Genomic DNA, 20,632 nt, shown 5'->3' with positions numbered 1-20,632 from the left:
TTCCTTTGCTGTGGAAAGCTATGGGACTTAAAAACAAAAATATGAACACTAGATGGAGACATCATCCCACTCATGTCAGCAAATCTCCCTCTTTAATAAATCAGTTATTTTCTTGCACATTCAGGCTTCAAAACCTTATTTGACTCAATCACAGATCACTCACATTGTCCTTTGAGGTGTGGAGAACCTCTTTCACCTTTTTGCTGTTCAACATCTGGAGTTTTCAAAGCATGTGAACTAAAAGTTACACTCTGAAATTGTAAAAAAGAGACCAAAATTTGATACAATTAAAGACTCATCCTAAAATCAGCTCTATCACTTCTAAAATAATAGAAATATTACTTCAAGTTCTTCATTATATTGTGGCAATTCTCTGATAATCAGGTTGTATTTTAGCTTAACCCTAACCTTCTAACTCTATTTAGCATTAGCATTTATTAGAAATAAGATGATCATTTTCTGTAGAAGTTGCTTGATAATTTGCAGGTACTTATTTCATTTGGCCCAGTCCTTCCTAAAGAGTTAGGGTTAAGTTAGGGTTAGGGGGTCAGATTAGGGTAAAAAAAAACACCTAATTACCAGAGAAATGCCACAATATTACAAGGCTTTATGTGATAATTATTACATTATTTCTAGTTAAATACTTAATACTTCCAAATTTCCAAGTTATTACTGGGTAAAATCCCAATGTTTTACAAGGTAAGTACAACCGTAATATTGCAAAAAAAAAAAAAAAAAATACTAGATAAATACCAGTTATTACTGTGAACTGATAGGTAATTAGGGCCCACTGAATATGACCAAAATATAATTTATTGTTGTTTTACTTGACCAATAAATGCCACTGTACTCCAAACCTCTTTGTTAAACACTCACATACACTTTGCTTACCTTTCCACATCTCACCCTCCCACCTCAAAAGCACCATCTGCCCTCTGCCCCTGCTGCAGTCCTCGATATGTTCCTCCAGTCATGCAGAAAAAGTCACAGTGTGCGTCTGTGAATGTGTGCCTGTGATCACGTTCGCTCTCCGTCTGTTTCCCTTTAGTTCACGGTATGCAACCCGAAGGAGAACACATCTGAACCTTTGCACTGTCTCCCTTTTGATTCACACTCCCTCCCTCTTTTCTTTTTCTCTCTTTTGTTTTTGTTAACGCTTAAAAAAAAATCAGTATCATAAATATCTAGTAGAGCAGAAATGGGCTAACTCTAAAACTTTGCTTAATATGCCATCCCCACTTATCAGTGCCATTAATCCTCTTGGCATTTCATAACAGAGCTAAAGTTCTACGCTGCACCTTTTTTAAATACAGCAGAGAAATTTAATTCACACTCCAAAGACCACCGATCTGCAGGTTTGTAACGACAGAATACAGTGATTTGAAAAAAAAAAGGGCTTTACTCAGGAATGCATTAAGCAATATTGGCTGCATTTGAATGCCCCAAATATTTCACATTTACTTGAATGAGTGTTTTACTTTTGGATGAGAACATATTTGATCTAAGTATGTGAAATGTATTTCAGTCAGAGATACCATTAAAGGGCCAAACATCTTTCAAACAACTAATGAAAAGGTATTAAGGGTGCTATTATGGCTATGATACTAATTGCTATTAATCAAGATTTCATTACCTAGTCAACTTCATCATAATTGTTTTCATCCCAGTGGTGCTTACAGTTGTATTGATGCAAAATGTTTGCCTCCTTTTTTCAAACAGCATTGGAGTTAATCATGGGAAAGTTTCTACAAAAATGAGTCCTTTGGAGAATATAAAGATCTTACATCACAGGAATGTCTTTGGTTTGTTTACTACCTGTTATCTGCCACCTATGCTGAAAGAATGGTTGCTCAGTATTCACTGGTACATCACCAAAAAGGGAATAAATGGATGAATGACAAGAGACATGAAAAAGGATAACCTTACAAAGCACATGGACTGACCAGATTCCATGTCCATCTCACAAAGCTCCATTTAGATTTGACTGTGCTTAGACTGAGAATTGACCAGACCAGTCTGCGTCATGTGAGGAGAACCAGGCCGAAGCTACAGCCAGGGTTTAGTTGTACTACAAGATGGTAGCAATGGCTACCACTCATGTAGCGATTAGCTCAGACATAGCAGTCATCAGATCTCTTCACTGGCTTCCTGTGAGTCCAAGGATTGATTTTAAAGCCCTTGATGGTCTTTGCCCATGACACCTATCTGATCTTTTAGCCCAATGAAATATCCACACCCCTCAGGTCCTTTGGGATGGAGTTACTTACTATTCCCAGAACCAAGCAGGGTGAGGGAGTTTTAGTTTCTATACTCCTCACCTGCAGAGCAAACTCCCAGAAAAACTGAGGCATTCTACTTGTTAGCTCTTCTCATACAGGTCTTAAAATATTTTCATTTACTGCTGCATTCCCATGAGTTCAATTTCATCTCAGCTTCTTTTAAACAAATCTTTTTAAGTCAATTAATCTCTGATTTTTACTTGATTTAAAATCAAGTGATCACTATACAAGTAATAAGCTGTTACTTGACTTACATTTTATTATAATTCATTCTGACATCTTTCTGTTTTATTTTAATAATTTTAGTGTTATAAACATTCAGTTTTTACCTTTGTAAAGCTCTTTGAATGACCTTGTGTATGGATGGTTCTCTGTAAATAAACTTGCCTTGCCTTACAGATAAACTGGGTGCAATAAATGATGCAGATCTACAACCCAGTGAACTGCAACACACATATACTTAGTGATTGTTATTGCATTGAGACCGTACACTTTGCATGAAACTTTACAGTGTATGGGCAAAAGATCTGCAGGTTTACAAGCAGGATGAATGCAACAGCACAGTTTTAAGGATTTATTTGGAGGGGTCTTTATGCCAATACTCGGATGGGACAGTGGACAAAGTTGGAAACCGGGTAGAGAGTAAGAGAGAGAAAGGAGAATGATATGTGAGGAAGTAGCTTAAACTCAGCCACTCACTTCAAGTACTACAGCCTTTGTACATGGGGTGCATGAGCTTAACCACCAGGCCACTGGCATCCACAATAGCATAGTTTTACAAAGTAATGTAAAGTGACCCAAACCAAACACAATATAAAGTTTTTAAAAGAATCTACAACTTGTGGTTGGATATGTTAAATATTAAGATGACCAAAGCTCCAAAGCTTGTTTTACCTTTTTCCGCTTGATTATGTGATCTGATGCGCCAGTCTTTAATTTAACGTTTTTTTTGTTTTGTTTTGGTTTTTTTACCTTAATCTTACCAGGAAAACCTCATTGAGTTTAAAATCTTTTTTATCAAGACTGTCCTGGCCAAGACAGGCAGCAGCACAATTGACACAGTTACAGCCAGACAATAAGCAGCCAGACATACTAGAAAGACATGAAATAATCAAATAAGCAAATATCTGTCAGAATTAGGTCACAATAATGAAAACCACAAAGATCAGGCCGAATATCTACAAACAGATGTGCCTGCCTCCAAGTCATTCAACTTCCTCTTAAAACATTCAGAAGTTTCAAGTCCATTTGTAATTCATTCCTGGCAAAGACAGCAGAAAATTTAAGTGCCTTTTTTCCAAGTTAAGTTCTTACCCTTGGGACAGACAGTAAGAAAAACTGCTGAGAACAAGGACGGTAGGTTCCAGCTAGACTCCTCAAGCACCACCTGTTCATCACAGCCTAAAGTCTCTCATAAACATACCTCCCTACATAGACTCGACTTACTGTTTGTCTTTTTTGTTGCTTCTTGTCTTCCATTCTTCTGTAAAGCGACCTTGGGCGTCATGAAAGGTGCTATATCAGTCCAAGCTTGTATTATAATTATAATTATTAAGACAGTCAAGTGGCCACTCTCAGGACGTTCATCTGAGAGACCATATATCACAAAACGGAACTGCTAAAACTTTCAACATAAAATCGCAATAAACTTTCCTTTAGGGCTATTGTAAGGGTTGAGGTAACAGTTAGGATACCAGAAGTTAAGAGTTAAAAATCTGACCTGCAAAACCTGATTACAAAACATTTAATAAAGCCAAGTAAACATTCTGCTTAGGGTTAGGTCTGTCTCCATGAAAACATTCCAACACAGCAGGCATAACTTATGCAGCTCTGTGAGCTGTGTAAACTACGTAGAAAACAGAGCTTTTTAACTTATGTGGCTGTGTAGCTAAAGCTAAGCTAAAAAAGAAGCTACTATAAGAAGCATTCTATGTAATCTATATGTTGCTAAGTTAGCTTTAGTGACATTTGCTAAAGTTCATGTTACTAAAGCTAAGCTCAAATATAAATAACGTAGCTATATAACTAATGTAGCTACATAGCTAACAAGGCTAAAGCTAAGCTAAAAAAGCAGCCATGCAAGCTACATAGATACGTTATATATGTAGCTATGTTAGCTTTAACTACATTCGCTAAAGTTCATGTTACTAAAGCTCATTTAGCTATAGATAATGTAGCTATGTAACAAATGTACCCACACAGCTAACTTAGCTAAAGCTAAACTCAAAAAGCAGCTATGTAAACTATGTAGATCATAGTCTATGTAGCTATCTTAGCTTAAACTATAACTGATAAAGTTCACTTTGCTAAAGCTTAGTTATCTACAAGGGTTTATGTAGTAAATTACATAGTTAGCGTAGCCATGTTAGCGCTAGCTAAAGCTAACAAAAACAAAATTGAGCCACCATTTATGTAACTACTTCTTAATAAGGTTGATACATAATATAATCCCTGAAAAGACCCCTGACCTTTTTCTCTGTTTTCTTATGAATACTTCGTAGTCTGTAATGTTTAAAATGTGGTTAATTCATGAATGTAACAACCTCACTTTGGTTTTACCAGCATTTCCTTTCTGAGATATAGCCTATGGTGTCTCAGTCTGTCAGGGTGGCTGTCAGAGACATATGGTCTGTAGCCATAGCCCTCTTAGTTCTGGAGCTCCTCTGACTCATGTACAGTAGGTCAGAGGACATGAAGGAAGTAGACCGAGAATAGCCATGTAGATAAGAACACACCAGTGTTTAAGCCTATGTGAAGACAGAGAAGACCATTAAACATGTTCATATAACAAACTGTGAAGGATGAATAAAAAGGAGTGGCCCCTGGACTACCTGTGTTTCATCTGTAAGGTGACTGTCAAACCAGGAAACAGTTTGTTGGGACAGACCTGCTCTAATTAGGCTTTGCTTTGGCAGTGTGGTCCACTGTGCCAAACACCTTTGAAAGATTGACTAAAAACAAAAAAATTCAAGTGTCAGGTGTCATACCACGTCATGCCAATTTGGATTTTTCAGCCAAAGTGGGCAGAATGGTAGAAGGCAGTACGATGTAAGTGTGCATTCGCTATAGAGCCACTAAGCTAATTTAAATTTTGTTTCTGAATGAAATAGGTCTGTTTAACATACATGATCAGTTCTGGCCTCCAGTAAACTTTATATTTTCTTGCATTTCACAAAACTGCCTAGCAAAGACACAGTAACAACATTCAAACCCCAAAGAAAAATGTTGGCATGTGTGGTCCTTTAAATCAACCTGAGGTTAAAAAACCTTACAGGATGTATTTTTCAGTTGTTAATTCCTTAAAAAACCTCCATCTATAAATGGACAGCACAGATGTGCTAGCCTTTGCAGCTGCCAAGTCGACGTGTTTGGACTAATTTACTTCATGGATCTCTGACACGCTTTTGTATACTAATTGATATTAGCTTAATTCCTGCACCATCTATGGTGGCCAAGATGTCAGAGTTTGATAAAGGCTAATGGGTGTCTCTCTGTTAACAACTTTGTTCTCATTTGTTAAGTTGGTTGGCAGTTTGGCAAGGTCCTGAGCTAACAGATTAAACACTTTAATGTGAGTCCATTACCTAATGATACTGCAGTCCCAGCCTGTAGTTTAATAACATTTATTGAACAGCTTTGTGCTATTATTTTCTGCATCTTCTCTGAATTGAGAAGTCCCTCATTCCTTTTAACTTAGTGTCTTAATTAGTATTCAATGAGAAAGAATACCTCAAGAGTCACCTTAAAGAGTGACAACTTTCTCACAGAATCATAATCACGACAGTGTCCATGTGAGAACAAAAGGGAAGCCCTTGACTGTGGGGAGTAAAGCCAAAGAGGAGACATAGGCCATAATTAGTAAGCCGTCGGCGACTCTCTCCATCTTATCAGCTTGTTTCAGAGCGTCTGGGCTCTACAGACAGATGCTGGCTTCTGTCTTCCATCAAAAACTATTCCCCATCAAACTCACCAATGGGAGAGAAAAAGAAAGCCATCAGCATGAATTCATTTCAGCTTTCACACATTATCACATGGGACTTTCTTCACTGGACGTCTCTTCATTCGCTACAACAAGCGTCATGGCGGGCCTAACTGAATAGAGCAGGTGGGAAGCACAGCGGTCTCTCACTGCTCCTACATAAGGGAGGTGCTTATAGAGGGGTGGCTAATCGATTAGACAGACTGGATTTACAAAGATGTCTGAGTCACTGGCAAAGTATAAGAACTCTCTGAGTGGGTCTGTGGGAGGAGGAGGCAGGTGTCTGATTCCTCTGAGGGACTGACTAACCAAATTACCCTAAAATTCAGTGTATAAAACACATTTTTAATACATTTATTTGTGCTAAAAAGTTGGTTGTGTCCTTTATACGGTTGTGATCATTATACTAGTGTAGAATCCTGAAACGCACAGCAAATGCCATAAATAAAACTTCTTGTGACCTGACACTATTGAAACTTTACCCCAATGCATGGTGTAGTGCAAATGGCTGCTTCGCTCTGCTTCGTGGGCGGCCTAGGTTCCAGTTTAAGATATGTCTCCTTTCCCACATGTCATTCCAGCACTCTTTCAACCCTGTCTGACCCTATCCACAGTCCAAATAAAGGCATTAAAAGCCACATTCACCTTTTCAGTACAAAGTAACGTGTTACTTTGTACTTTATACAAGTATGTGTAAAATGGGAGCACAAGAAAACCAATCAAGAGTTTCAATGCCCACTCAGGCAGCACTCTTTGGTTTGGGTGACGGACACAGTAGCTTGAGTTCATAGAGGAGAGAGAGAAAAGTAAAGACATCTTTAGATTCAAGGAGGTATAAGCACTACTTTGGATTTGTTGCACAAAAGGACAAGAATGTGACAGCGAAGTGTTAATGGTGCCCAGGCCAGAAACATCTCTCAACTGCTGTGAACGCCACATCAAATCTTTCTAAACACCTGCAAAGGCAGCAACACAAAGCTAGAAGCCAGAGACCCCAAGAGGCCAACTGAGGTTAAAGATAACTGCATGAGGCCGACACCCATCAGGCAGCCAAAACTTGATTTTCAACAACAGCAACAGGAAACCACAAAAGCTGGGAGAGGCAGGGGAAGACAGCATATATGGTGGAGGAAACGCTACCTTCTGTAGCCTTGTTCTTGACATATTTTGCAGTGAGGTGCTGTTTTCATCTGATTTTTACAACTTTGCTGTCACCTTTTTTTGTATCAAATAGCATAAAGGAGAGGTCTTCTGTATGTCCTCTTTATTAGAGGAAGGATTTAAGCTAATTTTAGTGTTGACTCACATGACAGATGGACTCGACTGCTGACTAACTTCAGGGAGCACATCACTTCTTGACATCACTCACGTATCCCTTCATCTTTTAATGCATAAAATAGTGCCATTACTTTGGACAACACTAATTTTGGAATTTGTAACTTTTATCATTGTATTTTTCACTGGCAATTGAGTTGCAGAAGATCTCAGTTGTTGAGTAATGCAAAAGTAATGTAATAAAATAGTGTAATTAGTTACTTTAGCTGGGAGTAACTAAGTAATGTAACCTCTTTTTTAAATTTGAAAGTTAGCACTTATGTGTAATGGATTAGTTTAAATGAGTAACTACTGCAACACTGCTCACAGCCCCGCTCTTTAATAAAATATTATGAAGTGCTGGTTTGATTGGAAAGATAAAAAGTATACTATAGGCTGAGAGTTCATAGGATCACACACTCCACATGGCAAAACAAATGTTATGAAAAGAGCCACACAGCTGCTCAGAAGCTGCTTGGTGTGGATGCAATAGGAAGAATGCTAAACAGCAGGGCCCAACTGAATGAAATAGAGGCATACAGCAACAGAACGTCATCCACTTCAGTTCTTCACTGGCTTTTATAAATTAAGGAGTCTTCAATAAAAACTGAACTCCACAAGGTATATTTACTTAACAATAAACTAACATTTCTGTCATGGATCACTTCCTCATATTAAGAAAGTAAAAGTGTTTAAAAGTGGCAACCCCTTCCAACCTCTGCTGCTTTACTGTCCCAAAAACCTTTGCATGTAGCTCACGTCCATCATGCCACAAAGCCGGGAGCGTTGCCACTTTTGAAAAAGCTTATTTCCTTTAATGTGTCAAGAAAGTGTTTTTAAACGCTGGGCTGACTAACTTTAGCTTTGCAAACTTTAGCTGGCACAGCTTTCTTAGCTACATAATTAACATTGCTACATAAGCCAATGTAGCTAAGTGAGCTTTAGCAAACGTAGCTAAAGCTACTGTAGCTACAGACCTGCAGGTCAGGTTTATTACCTTTAACTATCGGTATCCTAACCCTTTCCTTAACCCTTACCCTGACCTAAATGGAAGTTTAATCTGATTTTATTTCTAAAGTCTTTATGTGCATTTCCATTCTGAGATAACTGTGAATACAGCCATCAAAGATGAACAGTCTGCAGCCAGACTGTCTTCAAGTGTGGATCTTGGATATCTTGTGGACCTTGAAGGTACTACGAATTTGCGACAAGGGGTCTCTTAAGACAAGTACATTTTATAATGGCTCATTCTTTTTGGTTATTTATGATTTGAAGAGCAGATGGCTTATTTGTTTCTATTTATCTTTGCAGTAAAATGCCACTGCCATCCTCATGGTTATTGTGTTTTTGACTTTACCAAAGTTTCATCCATGTTTTTTGGAACTGGACAGAAAGCTTCTTCATCATTGTTTTAGTCCACTTTGTGCTTTTTCTTTCATGGATTTCAAGGCTTATCTAACAGTTCTAAACCCTTGTGCATTTGTAAGCTAGATGTACACATTGTCATCTAAATGAATTATCCATAGAAAGGTAACAAACAAACCAGTAAGTTTGTAATACTGCAGATTTAAAGGGTTGATCCGGTTGTGATAGTTCATCAAGGTTGAAGATGATATTGATTTAATAAATAGAAGAAAACTTTGCAGCAACAGCTCTGATAAAGCTTTAAACCATTGCCTTTAGCAAGTAGGAAGTTGTTTAAAAAGACAGTAAAGGAAGCTTTAAGTACTTTCTTTCTCAACTTTTTCCGTCCTGTGATTCACATTCTTGACATCGTCTGACTCTGTGGCGTTGTGATCTGAATCCTCCCACACAGAAAATGTATGGATGAACTTGGTGACATTCAGAGTATAAAAATCTACACCATGTCTGACACTGAAAGAAAGTTTCTGACACCCCCACATGCCCCAAAGCCACACAGTGGACACGTAACTCTTAACGGTTAAGTCTTGTCAATTTCACGTCACGAAAAACTCATCCATCGTGGCAGTGCATGCAGACTCACTTAGCATGTGCTGCTACAAACACAGATCAGTAATACAAACATTTACATAGCTTTGATCTAATGTGAATAAGGATTTTAATAGGACTGTAATTATTCCAGATATTTGAGAGTTTTTGCTTAAAAGGCATTGTCAGTCCTTTGAAAAGAATTAGCAGCAGCATCAACAAACAGGTTCACGTTTTGTTTCCTCTGAGTGCTGGAAAACTGATGACAGAGAAAGATGAAAAAGTGTTTGGTGCTGGTTTCTGTCAGTTTCATGAAAGCATAATGCGGTCATTTATATGCTGCTTATAAAAGAAAGGAAATATGGTGTTTCTAGCTGTCACTCATTTAAATCCGAATAAGTAGGCTATGCTAATACTTTCAACAACCATTTTCAGGAAGACGTTCGTTCTTAAACCCTCTTATTTATTTTGTTATTTCAAGATATAGCACAAAGATTATTTTTCATCCTGACATTAAAGCATGAACTCGTTAAAACATATCAACATGAGGCACTATATGTTCAACATTAAGAACCAGCTAAAGATATCAGTTATCTGCCACTCAGGTGGTTTAGCCTGCTGATGTATTAATGAACATCAGTTACTTATTCAGAAAGAAGCGTCCAGTTTAATATCAACAAAGAGAGCTGAGTAGAATTTATGAGAGTGGGCTGAAACAGTTACCATTGCTTTACATAAGGTAAGATACTAAATTCTAATTTGTATTCCATGCTAGAGTGTGTAAAAAGGGGTTAAAGAGTGATAAAATGGGCACAAAGTGGCAAAAAGTATGAAAAGTGACATAAGAGTGGCAGAAACATTGCAAAAATCCAAAAAGGGTGCAAAGAGGTTAAAGACTGACAAACGGAGAAAAAAGAGGGGAAAAAGGGGCAAAAATGTTGCAAAAAATCGTCAGGAAAGTGGTGAAAAAGGGGTTAAAGAGTGGCAAAAAATGGATACGATGGGGCAAAAACTATCAAAAATTGGTGAAGAGGGGCAAAAATGTTGCATAAAGGCCAAAGGAGTTAAAAGAGGTTAAAGAGAGGCAAAAATTGGTAGAAAGTGGCAAAATTAGGTCAGACCTGGCAAAAATTGGCTGGAAATGTGGGCAAAATGGGTTTTAAGAGAGGAAAAAATTGTTTTACAGTGGCCAAAAAGAATGGCAAAAATTGGTTAAAAGAAATAAAAAAAAAAATAAAAAAAATAAAAAAATGGCTTGATAAAGTAGTGAAAAGGGAATAAAGACATTTGAAACAAGTAAAAAATGCTGAAGTGGATTAGAAGTTGCAAAACGTATCAAAAACGGCTGAAGATGGTCAAAAATGTTCCAAAAAAGTCTAAAGTTGTGAAAAGGGGGTAGCCAAAAAAAGGCATAAAAGTGGAATATACGAGTAAAACAGTGGTGACAAGTAGTTAAATATGAACACATATAAAATAATTTCACCATCAAAACCCAATAGTCGCTTGACACACTTTTCTGCTCCAAAATGACGCAACTGTTAGCCAATGCAACTGATCAAACACACATGCATTGATATTTTGTGAATAAATCACAACTAAGGAGGTCCCATTCTCTGAGTTTTTCAGGGGCCCAACCAATTCTGTGGGCAGGCATGTTCCCACTCTCCTTTTCCACCCTTTACTGTCACTTTCTCTAAAACACAAGAAACAAAAGGTATACCCAGTCTTTCTTTCCCAGTTCCCCTGGTTTAAACTTCTACCATAAATCAGTCAGCATTTTCAGGCTGGGTTCACGCTAGAGTAAAGGCAATGACAAAATGAACAGACTTTGTTGGAGTATGTGGCTCTGATTAATTTGTGCCTTGTTGTCACAGCTGTTTCTCTGTCACAGCAAAAGGCTTGTTTTATTTCCCTCCACCTCTGGCTATTCCGCCTTTTTATTAAACACGTTTGCATCTGTTTTATGCCGTTGGGGTTATCTGTCAATATGTTGAATCAAAACAGCACATGGTGATGGGGCAAACCTGTTTACAGGAGTCAGCTCGATGAAGTCATGTTTAATAGAATGAAACTTTGTTGTTTTTCATGATTGTTAAATGAGGTATTGGCTGTCCAGCTGGACACAGGTCAGGCCAAGTCCATGTGAGTAGATGTGGTAGTCAGTAGTAAGGTTGGCTGAGCGTGCACAGTATGTTAAGGTGAGCGAGTTTATGTGTTTTAATACTGAATGAGTTCAGAGTGTATAAACAGTTATTCTGGACTGCAGTGTGAGAGCTTCAGTGTGAGAGACGTTATTAAAAAAACAACAATAATCCCAAAAGTTTTAGGAGCGATGTAAGAGTCAGTGTCTTCCTACAGCTGAAAGTGTGTTTATCTCACTCTCTTTCAACACAAATGACATCCACTAGAAGAAAAGTTAGGAAATGCTAAGGGGGAGAAAGCTATTTGACTGAAACAATAAAGTAATGTAAAAATGTGCAGGGTGGCAGGAGCAGTTAAGCCATCAGAGAGCTTTCTCCGGCGCAGTTTCCCGTCACGGGCCCTCTGTTTTTAGATAAAATGTGCTTTTAATTCAACATGTAATTTCCAGTAATTCTGCCAAATCTCCTCCTTCTTTGAGGGCAGAAATTGAGGTGACTCGGGGTTGATTCTTGTATCCCGGCTGTAGGCGAGATTGAGAGAAACAGAATTAAAACACTTTCATTTCGTCTGTTGTTGTTCATTAGTTTCTCGGTGCTCAATCTAAAGAGCATAATATTTTGATTCTTCTCAGTGTTAATATGGGGATATGAGATAGTTACACCCTGGACATGTGTTTCTGATAAGAGCCTTGATGTGGCTCTATGAAGTTTGGCTGTGTATAATAAAGGACTGATAAAGTATGTGTGCATGTGTTTACAGAAATATAGTCTGGGAGGAAATGACATCGCAGATGCCACCAGAGGGGGGAAATAGTGCGAGTGGGAGGTGTGGACATCTAAACTGTGAATCATTGTGAATGACTGAGGGGGTCAGCTTGACCTCTCATGACCTTTCACATCCAACTTCATGATGCAAAGTCTCAGAGGACTGTTGTTGGCCTCCATTCGCCTTCTTTATGTCTAACATCAAAAAATACATCCTACCCATAAGGCTCTCCTGCAAACTCATTCGGCCTGGTCTCCTCAGCACCCTCTGATCTACAAACAATGTCCGTCATAGCATATTGTATCATTGTTTAGAGAGTTTTCTGTTACGTTAAGTGGAAACACATTTAAGTAGATTATTGATGTAGATAGAAGATCATGATTTCATTAAAACATTTTTTAATGTTGTGATGAAATGAAAGGTTGCATCATTTTCCCCACAGATCCACAGATTCATTACAGTTATAGTAAAATGCACTGCTCCTCTTAAAGTCAAAGCAAATGTGAATAAAATCGAAGTAACTAGTGCAATTTGATCTGACCACATGCGCTTTCAAGGCAACAAACGGATCGATTTTAACAGTAAATGTTAAGTTATGTGACGAGGCAAACAGTCTGATTGAAAACATTACAACATGCCACAACACCATATGTCACAAAGCTATGGGACACGATTCGAAACAATAGAGCATGTTTGTCTTTGTACACGGTGATGACATGTTTCATCATGGTGGAATTGGGTCAGTGGTTGCTTGGGGTCAATTCACATCAGAAAATTCTGGAACATCTGGATGCCTTCTCCCATTATTTAAATTCTTTGCAAGCATAGGACACTTTTTTTTTTTACTGCAAGATCTTGCAGGCTCGAAACGTCACGAGATTTCCCGTTGAGGTGAAAACTGTCTCGCTAGGCCACTATGCTACAGAGATGGAGCAGCTGCCATGGCGTAAACAAACACACCAAACTGGAAATTACAAAGAAAACAAACATGCCAGACACTTAAAAATTGCCGGTAGGGGCACAGATGGTCTTTTGGTTAGGTAGTGCCCCATGTACATTCATTCCCCATTCTCTCATCCCTGTTTCTGGCTCTATCCACCATCCTATCTCTCAAATAATAGTGTTTTTTACCGGAATGAAAAAATAGTGAAAAATCTTGTCTCGTCTTTTTCTCATGGATCCAAATCCCATCTTAGCATCTCTCATGAGCTAGGTGTCTCATCTCATCCCTAGATACGAGTAGGCCTGGGCAATATGGCCTAAAATTTATATCCCAATATATTTTTGCTATATTGCAATACATGATATATTTTGCAATATTTTTGTAAATGTGCTCTGTATAATGTTTAATTCAGCCCTAAATGACACCAGTATGGTGATTAAAATAGATTGTTTTATTGGATTTTTGAAAAATTGTATGCAGAAAGGTTACAAATCAATATCAAGTCAAATTTAGCACATTGTTCTCCTTTGAAAAAGACTTCATGTAAGCTTTTACTAATAAAAAAAGAATGTAGTAATTGTGAAATACTCTGTCATTTACAGTGTATGGAAAGTTCTGAAATGTTTTCTGTGTTGTTTACTATCGCTGATTATAAAATGATTATTTTTCTCATTACGGGTGAAACAAACCTACACAAAACTCACCAATCCTGATATATCGCCAAGCCCTACAAGTAACACTTAACATTCGACAGATGTTTCTTGAGCTTTAGTCTACTCAGTAGCTGTGTTTACATAGATGCAAAGGTTATGATCTGCTAAAGAGTGAAATTTCATTCTGAACGAGAGGAGTGGTTTATGTCTGCACCCATGTGCACACTTGCACCCGGCCCTCCACAGAAATGGCTGGGCCTCTCATTGACTCAATTAAAGGGCCCTCCTTGCATCTGATTTACCAATATTAATACATTAGGGATGCACAGTATTACTGGCAGATATGAAAATTTCTGACACTTTTCATCTCGCATCCCTTCATTGTTTACCTAAGTGACATTAGTGCTAGCCTCTTGTCTTGACTTTTTCCTAAAGCCAGGCTAAACTTTGAAGCTGACTGAAAAAGGTTGCTAACAGGTCATTAAAGGGGTCAAATATACCACCTTTCTTGTCCTTTCCTTTCCAGTTATTTAACTTTCAATTATGTCCTGACAAGACTGTACAAAGTCTGTTTTCAGAGAAGGGGTTACATTTAGAAACAATACATTTTCTAAAGGAATACAGGAAAAATGTTCATTTTTGTTGCTTTCGGAAGTAATTTCAAATATCATTTAAATATCAGTTATTATTTAGGATCGACTATGTTTTTCCCACCCTTCATGGGCCTCTCACTGTGGCTGGGCCCCTTTATCCCCCCTTATGGGTGGCCTTGCTTGTGCCTTACCTTCCTGCTCTCTGCCCGTCGCTCTCCTGAATTGCACGTTTCCCCTGTAGGTCCTCCTGCAGTCATGCACTGTCCTCCAGTTTATCCAAAGACAGAGATATTTGCACTGCAACTTTCAGTTTAGTTTGGGAGACCTAGATAGCGATGTTTGTTAACACACCTTTCAGAAAATGTGTGCTGAAACAAGCCATTCTCAGATTTTCCCCTCGTGATGTCATGTGGAGAGTTAGCAGTGCCCCTAGGTTTAGTTGGCCCTCCCCACTTGGAGTAAAGTTTCACCCTCCTCTCCTGATCGTCCTCTCTGCTGCCAGCTGGAGAGTCACATCCATTAAGCCAGATCCATTTCCCAAGAGGGGCACAGTCAGAGAGCTTATTAACATTTAAAGCCACAGGCACAGAAACAGCTCGTTCTGAGCAGAGCTGAAACAGAGGGTTTTTTTAGACATGCAAAAATCTCTGAGAACAATATAAACTTGTCTTAAAAGGATAGAATATGTGACCTTCAATTCACTGATTACTACTTCACCACGTGTTTTCCCACTTGTTTTTCTGTTGTGACATGAACATGACTCCAAAATGTCTGTCGGATATTGTTAACACTTTATAGTTCCCAGGTCAGGTTTTGGACCTGGATTCTGTATAAATTTAGCCGTCTTTACTCTGCCTCTAATACTGCTACCATTTACCCCAGTGTGTACACCATACACAGTAGTTAGTTTTCAGTTAGTCTGCATATAAGTTTGATATATAGAGACAATGTTGCAGTTTTCAGGCTAACCGTCAGACTCACAAAGAATCTTTGAAGTAACAAGATTTTTTTGCTTAACCTACCATTTTGCACCAGTTTACCCCTTAACCCAACAAGGCTGTCCTGCTTCCGATTGCTTATTCCCCTTTTAATAACCTCAGGAAGAAATGGTTTCTATTTTTCAAGTCTTTATATACTTTCTGTATCGACCCATCTCTTTGTGTCTGCTCCAGTCTCCCCATCGCCTGTTATCTTGTCATTTCTATGACTCAACTCCAGTTTGTCTCATGGCTTAAGAAAATCATTCTTTAAATAGTTGTTTATCTCACTGGATTGATACAATTTACTTCATAAACACTAAAGTTTTCCCTTGCAATCTTATCAGTAAAAATTATGCCTGTTAATGTAAATACGTTAACGCTTGTGATTAATCTGGAAAGGTTAACGCGTTAAAAAAAATAATAACGCAATTTCATCATATGATTAAGTTTGACCACAACTTCCTCCTGTAGTCCTCCTGTGCAGATGTTTACATCCTTGGGTGAAAAGGTTAAAGGTGGGTCAAACGCAGCCAGCAGTGATGAGTGAAAAGACAGACCCAGGTCTGCTTCACGGCAAATTTTGATTAAAAAGGCTGCCTAATGGAGGTCTGGATAAAACAAAAGTTATGTTTACATACTGTGGTGATGAACTGTCTTTACACCGAAGCACAACGAGTCTGAAGTACCGTATTTCCCGGACTATAATTTGCACTTTTTTCATAGTTTGGCTGGTCCTCCAACTTATAGTAAGGTGCGACCTATATATCAAAATATATATAGTTTAACATGTTTTTTAATGTTAATTCATATTGACTGACATGCACAAGGAGTAAACATTACCGTCTACAGTCATGAGAGGGCGCTCTAGGCTTGTGACAACTATATGCTGCTCCTGTACCACTGAAAAAATCAAAGAAAACGGTAATCGAGCAGCAATAGGAAAGTTTGGAGTGAGTGAGAAACTTGTGAGGGACTGGCAAAAAGCAGCGGTTACTCTTACTGCAATGAAGTAAACAAAGAAAGCTAATCGTGGGCTGAAAGCAAGATGGCCCGAGCTGGAGGAACGAGTCCACAGATGGGTGCTTGAACAACGTGCTGCCAGGAGAGGCTTGTCAACGGTACAGCTACGGCTCCACGCCCTGGTAGTTGCCAAGGAGATGAATATAAATGACTTTGCAGGTGGGCCGTCTTGGTGTTACCGCTTCATGCAACGCAACCGCCTCTCTATCAAAGCACGGACAACGGTGTGTCAGTTTCTAAATAAATGCAACTTATAGTCCAGTGCGACTTATATATGTTTTTTTCCTCTTCATGACGCATTTTTTGACTGATGTGACTTATACTTATAATATAGTACCACCTCTGGGCTCAACAACACAGGATCAAGCCATGACGCCAAGCTACACCGGCGCAGTCCAGCAGACCCAGATTTGTCCCCAAAACGACAACATCTAAGCTAACTAATGTGATCGCTAATGCGAGACTGCAGACCATCGACATCATTGATGACACGGGGCTTAAAGTCATCATCGAGAATGAGAACTTCTGTCACAAGAATCCATGAACTGTATGACAGCTAAAAAGGCAACTAAAGTGGGGCAGCTGGCCCGAGCTACATTTTTTACACTGATGAGACCACTGGACATGAGTCAGCAACTTCAGCTACCTTGGGGTAACAGCACACCTGATCATTCACTTTACAGCAGAAGTTATTTTGTACCTGATGTGTTTGTCCTCTGGGCTTGTTAGCAACTCATAAATAGCATTGCTCAGTGAATTAAGACACTCTGATTTACAAAACACTAATAGGTTTAAAAACTCTAGTTTAACACCATACTTGTTCTAATTTATCTCAAACAAAAATGCAAGTAAATGGTAATATTTTAAATGTTAATTTTTAGATAATAATGATAATGATAATAGTAATAATAATAATAGTAGGTTTTTTTTTTAGTAAAAAGTGCTTTCAAAGTACTGTACATAAAGTTCAGTAAAAAATCTAAAAATTATTAAAACTAAAGAAATGCTGTCATTAATCATGATTAATCACAGCATAGTGATGTGATTTACTTGATTATTTTTTTTTTAATCAATTGACAGCACTAGTAAAAATGCATTTATTATTTTTAATGATCTTGAACTCATCTGTCTGACTGTTAGTGTGCTGTAATTCTCTCTAGTGTTTTTGCAAAGGATAATTGACATAGGTCTACAGCCCACTCCATGAAACAGATTCAGCACTGAGCGTCTGCAGATCGACTGGGAGGACAGAGGACTGTGGGAAAGGAGGTCAGAGGCGTTGTTTTGGCGGCATGCAGCAGCCTCATAAATCAGCGTTTGTACATACTGGCTCTTGTGAGGGGAGGACACAGAGGCGTCTGTCCGCCTGCTGGATCAGAAGCAGGAAAGCAGAAAAAAACATTCTTGTTTATGTCTGTTTAACTATTTGCTTTATGTTAAAACAAGCTTGTATGCATGTGTATTTAATTAGCCCACAGGGACCATTAAATCTCAGCCTGGCAATATTTTATACATGTTTGAAATGTTTGTGCATATGCATGAAAACGTAGATTTGTACTTGCTTGTATATTTATGTAAATCTGTTTATGCATAAATGCCAAGATGGAATTTTCCAAAGCCTGACAGTGTGCACCCATCCACCCAACCACCACCAATGAAGGGGGGGTGTTAATAGGCTTTAATGTCAAATTTAATGGGGATAATTGTGCTAATAGACTTGTAAATAAATTTCCCATAATCCTTCTTATTAGCTATGAATGAAAAGAATAAGGTCACTTTAGATTTAGATGGCATGGACTACTAGTGGAGTTGCATTTATTGTTTAATTTTCATGATTTAAAGCATGCTAAATTTATACGTCATAGTCAAAACACACTTTTTATAGAGATTTACTGACAACCGCAAACAACACCTACAGATTATTTTTATACTTAATAGTGAAAGTGATATAGGCTAATGATTGATTTGATTCTTTTCTCTGTTATGACTTTTTTAGTTTTCAGATACCAATCAGCTAAGTGTTTGATTTGTTTTTTGAAAGTAGAAATGTAACAGTACACTCAAAACACAGGATATTTATCACTAAGATGGGTTCATGTTCCAATTTTGTCCATTTTTTGTAGATTTTGGTGTTTTATGAGCAAAAAAATAATCATCATAAACACATGATTCATTTATTTAATTTATCTGGCAATGAAGATGCAAAATATCAGATTTGAATTTATCAAATTTGTTTTTATGTGCAATACTTTGCTATTTTTAGGTCACTTTGTTGCTTATCTCTGTGCTAGAAATATCTTATGCTTTCAGGTTGTCTTATGTTCATGTGTATGTCAGTAAGAACCCTTTGAGGGATTTTCTTTCAACTTTGAATAAATGTCTTTTCTGACTCAAGAATAAACTGCTGGGGTTAAAGGTTTGGGTCATGTTAATACTATGCCTGTAAATGTGATATCTCAAGAACACTTTAAGGGATTTTCCCCCCACTTTTTACAGATGTCCACTCTTACTGAATGATGAACTGCTTTGACTTTGAAGGATTTAGGTCAAAGTCAAAGTCTTGGGCCTCATGTTCACCCCTTGCTTGTAAATGCAATATCTCTAGATGTAATGGTATCAAAATCTCACAGTATGATAATACTTCAGTAACAAGTCCACAGTGAGGTATGCAAGACCACAGATAAAAAGGGATAAAAGCAAGGGCTCTCAAGGGCCCTGTCATATGGGGGACCCATGGAGGTCAGAAAAATCATGATCCATTATTAAGTTATAGTAATATGATAACCGTACCTTTTTTTTTTTTTTACCTAAATAATAGTCACTCTTATCAAAGCAACAAATAACTTTTTATTCTATATACTGTAGTATATAGCCATCTTAAAATGTAAACCCCCTTTTTAAAAACAGAAATAAAATGAGTTAAAAATGTGAAATTGGTAAAAAAGTGGCAAATAGTAGTGGCAGAAGTGGTTACAGGGTTTCAAAAGTGGAACAAATAAATAATTTAAACATCAGAACCAAACTAGGAAAGCACTCAGAAAGCGCAGACCTCCGCCATCAGCCCTATCTCCCGATAGTGAGGAATTCTTTAAAAACTTTCCTGGATCCAGACGGTGATCGGGATTACTCCCAAAATCTAATTTGCCAATTACTCCCCCCCCGGTGGGGTGGAGACACGGTGAGGCAAAGCATTGGCTTCGCTATGTGTGGAAGTCATGGCAGAGGGTGAATATTCCTCTATTCCTCCTAGCATTGTGAGTACTCTCGCTACAATTCGCTGTCTTTTTCTCTGTTATGCTATGACTCATCTCCTTGACCGGGCGTGCATCTTTCAAACTCTATAAACTCCAAAACTTTTTTCTTGCACTTAGAATTTTGAACACCATAGTAATCAATGGGAGCGTGAGTTCCTCGCTGGCGCTGCTTAGGCGTGGATCTGCCGCCTCAGACAGCCATTCTCGTTTCAGCTTGTTTTCATTCCGGCTTGTCATTGTTCAAAAAAACACAAATAAAGAACCCAAAAACCTATCCAAATAAATTGCGTCATCTGGATAGAGTGAATTTGATTGTGGTTGGATGAGAAGTACAAACATAATACCATTCCAACACCCTGTTGGTTTGTGCACAACCCATCGCACCTGCGCATGACACAAATCACGTCACACTCCAGCAAGGAAATAGCAGACGTATGTAGCCTAGTACGAAGATGTCTGTGGCAGAGACTCAAGAGAACTGGAGTGAAATGTCCCAACCAAGCACCAGCGAGAAGGTTGGTAGTACACATATATGGTTCTTGAATGTATTTTCATTGTTCTAAAATGCCTTCATTTTCAATGGGCATAAATGTGGCTGAAACAGGTGCATCCCAAATTTTTCAACATTAACATTTCAATATAACATTATAGTCATTATGGCCTTTAGAAAAATGTTTTTAGGGGAGGTGAGGTAGTGCACTATAGGCCCCTGTGGCCATGGCATAAACTTTTGTCCTTAATGACATTTTTTCCCCCTTAC

The sequence above is a fragment of the Cheilinus undulatus genome, linkage group 7 (genome assembly GCF_018320785.1).
Source record: "Cheilinus undulatus linkage group 7, ASM1832078v1, whole genome shotgun sequence".
In the NCBI taxonomy this organism is placed as follows: domain Eukaryota; kingdom Metazoa; phylum Chordata; class Actinopteri; order Labriformes; family Labridae; genus Cheilinus; species Cheilinus undulatus.
The sequence above is the reverse complement of the archived record's forward strand: the minus strand, read 5'-3'. Positions refer to the sequence as shown.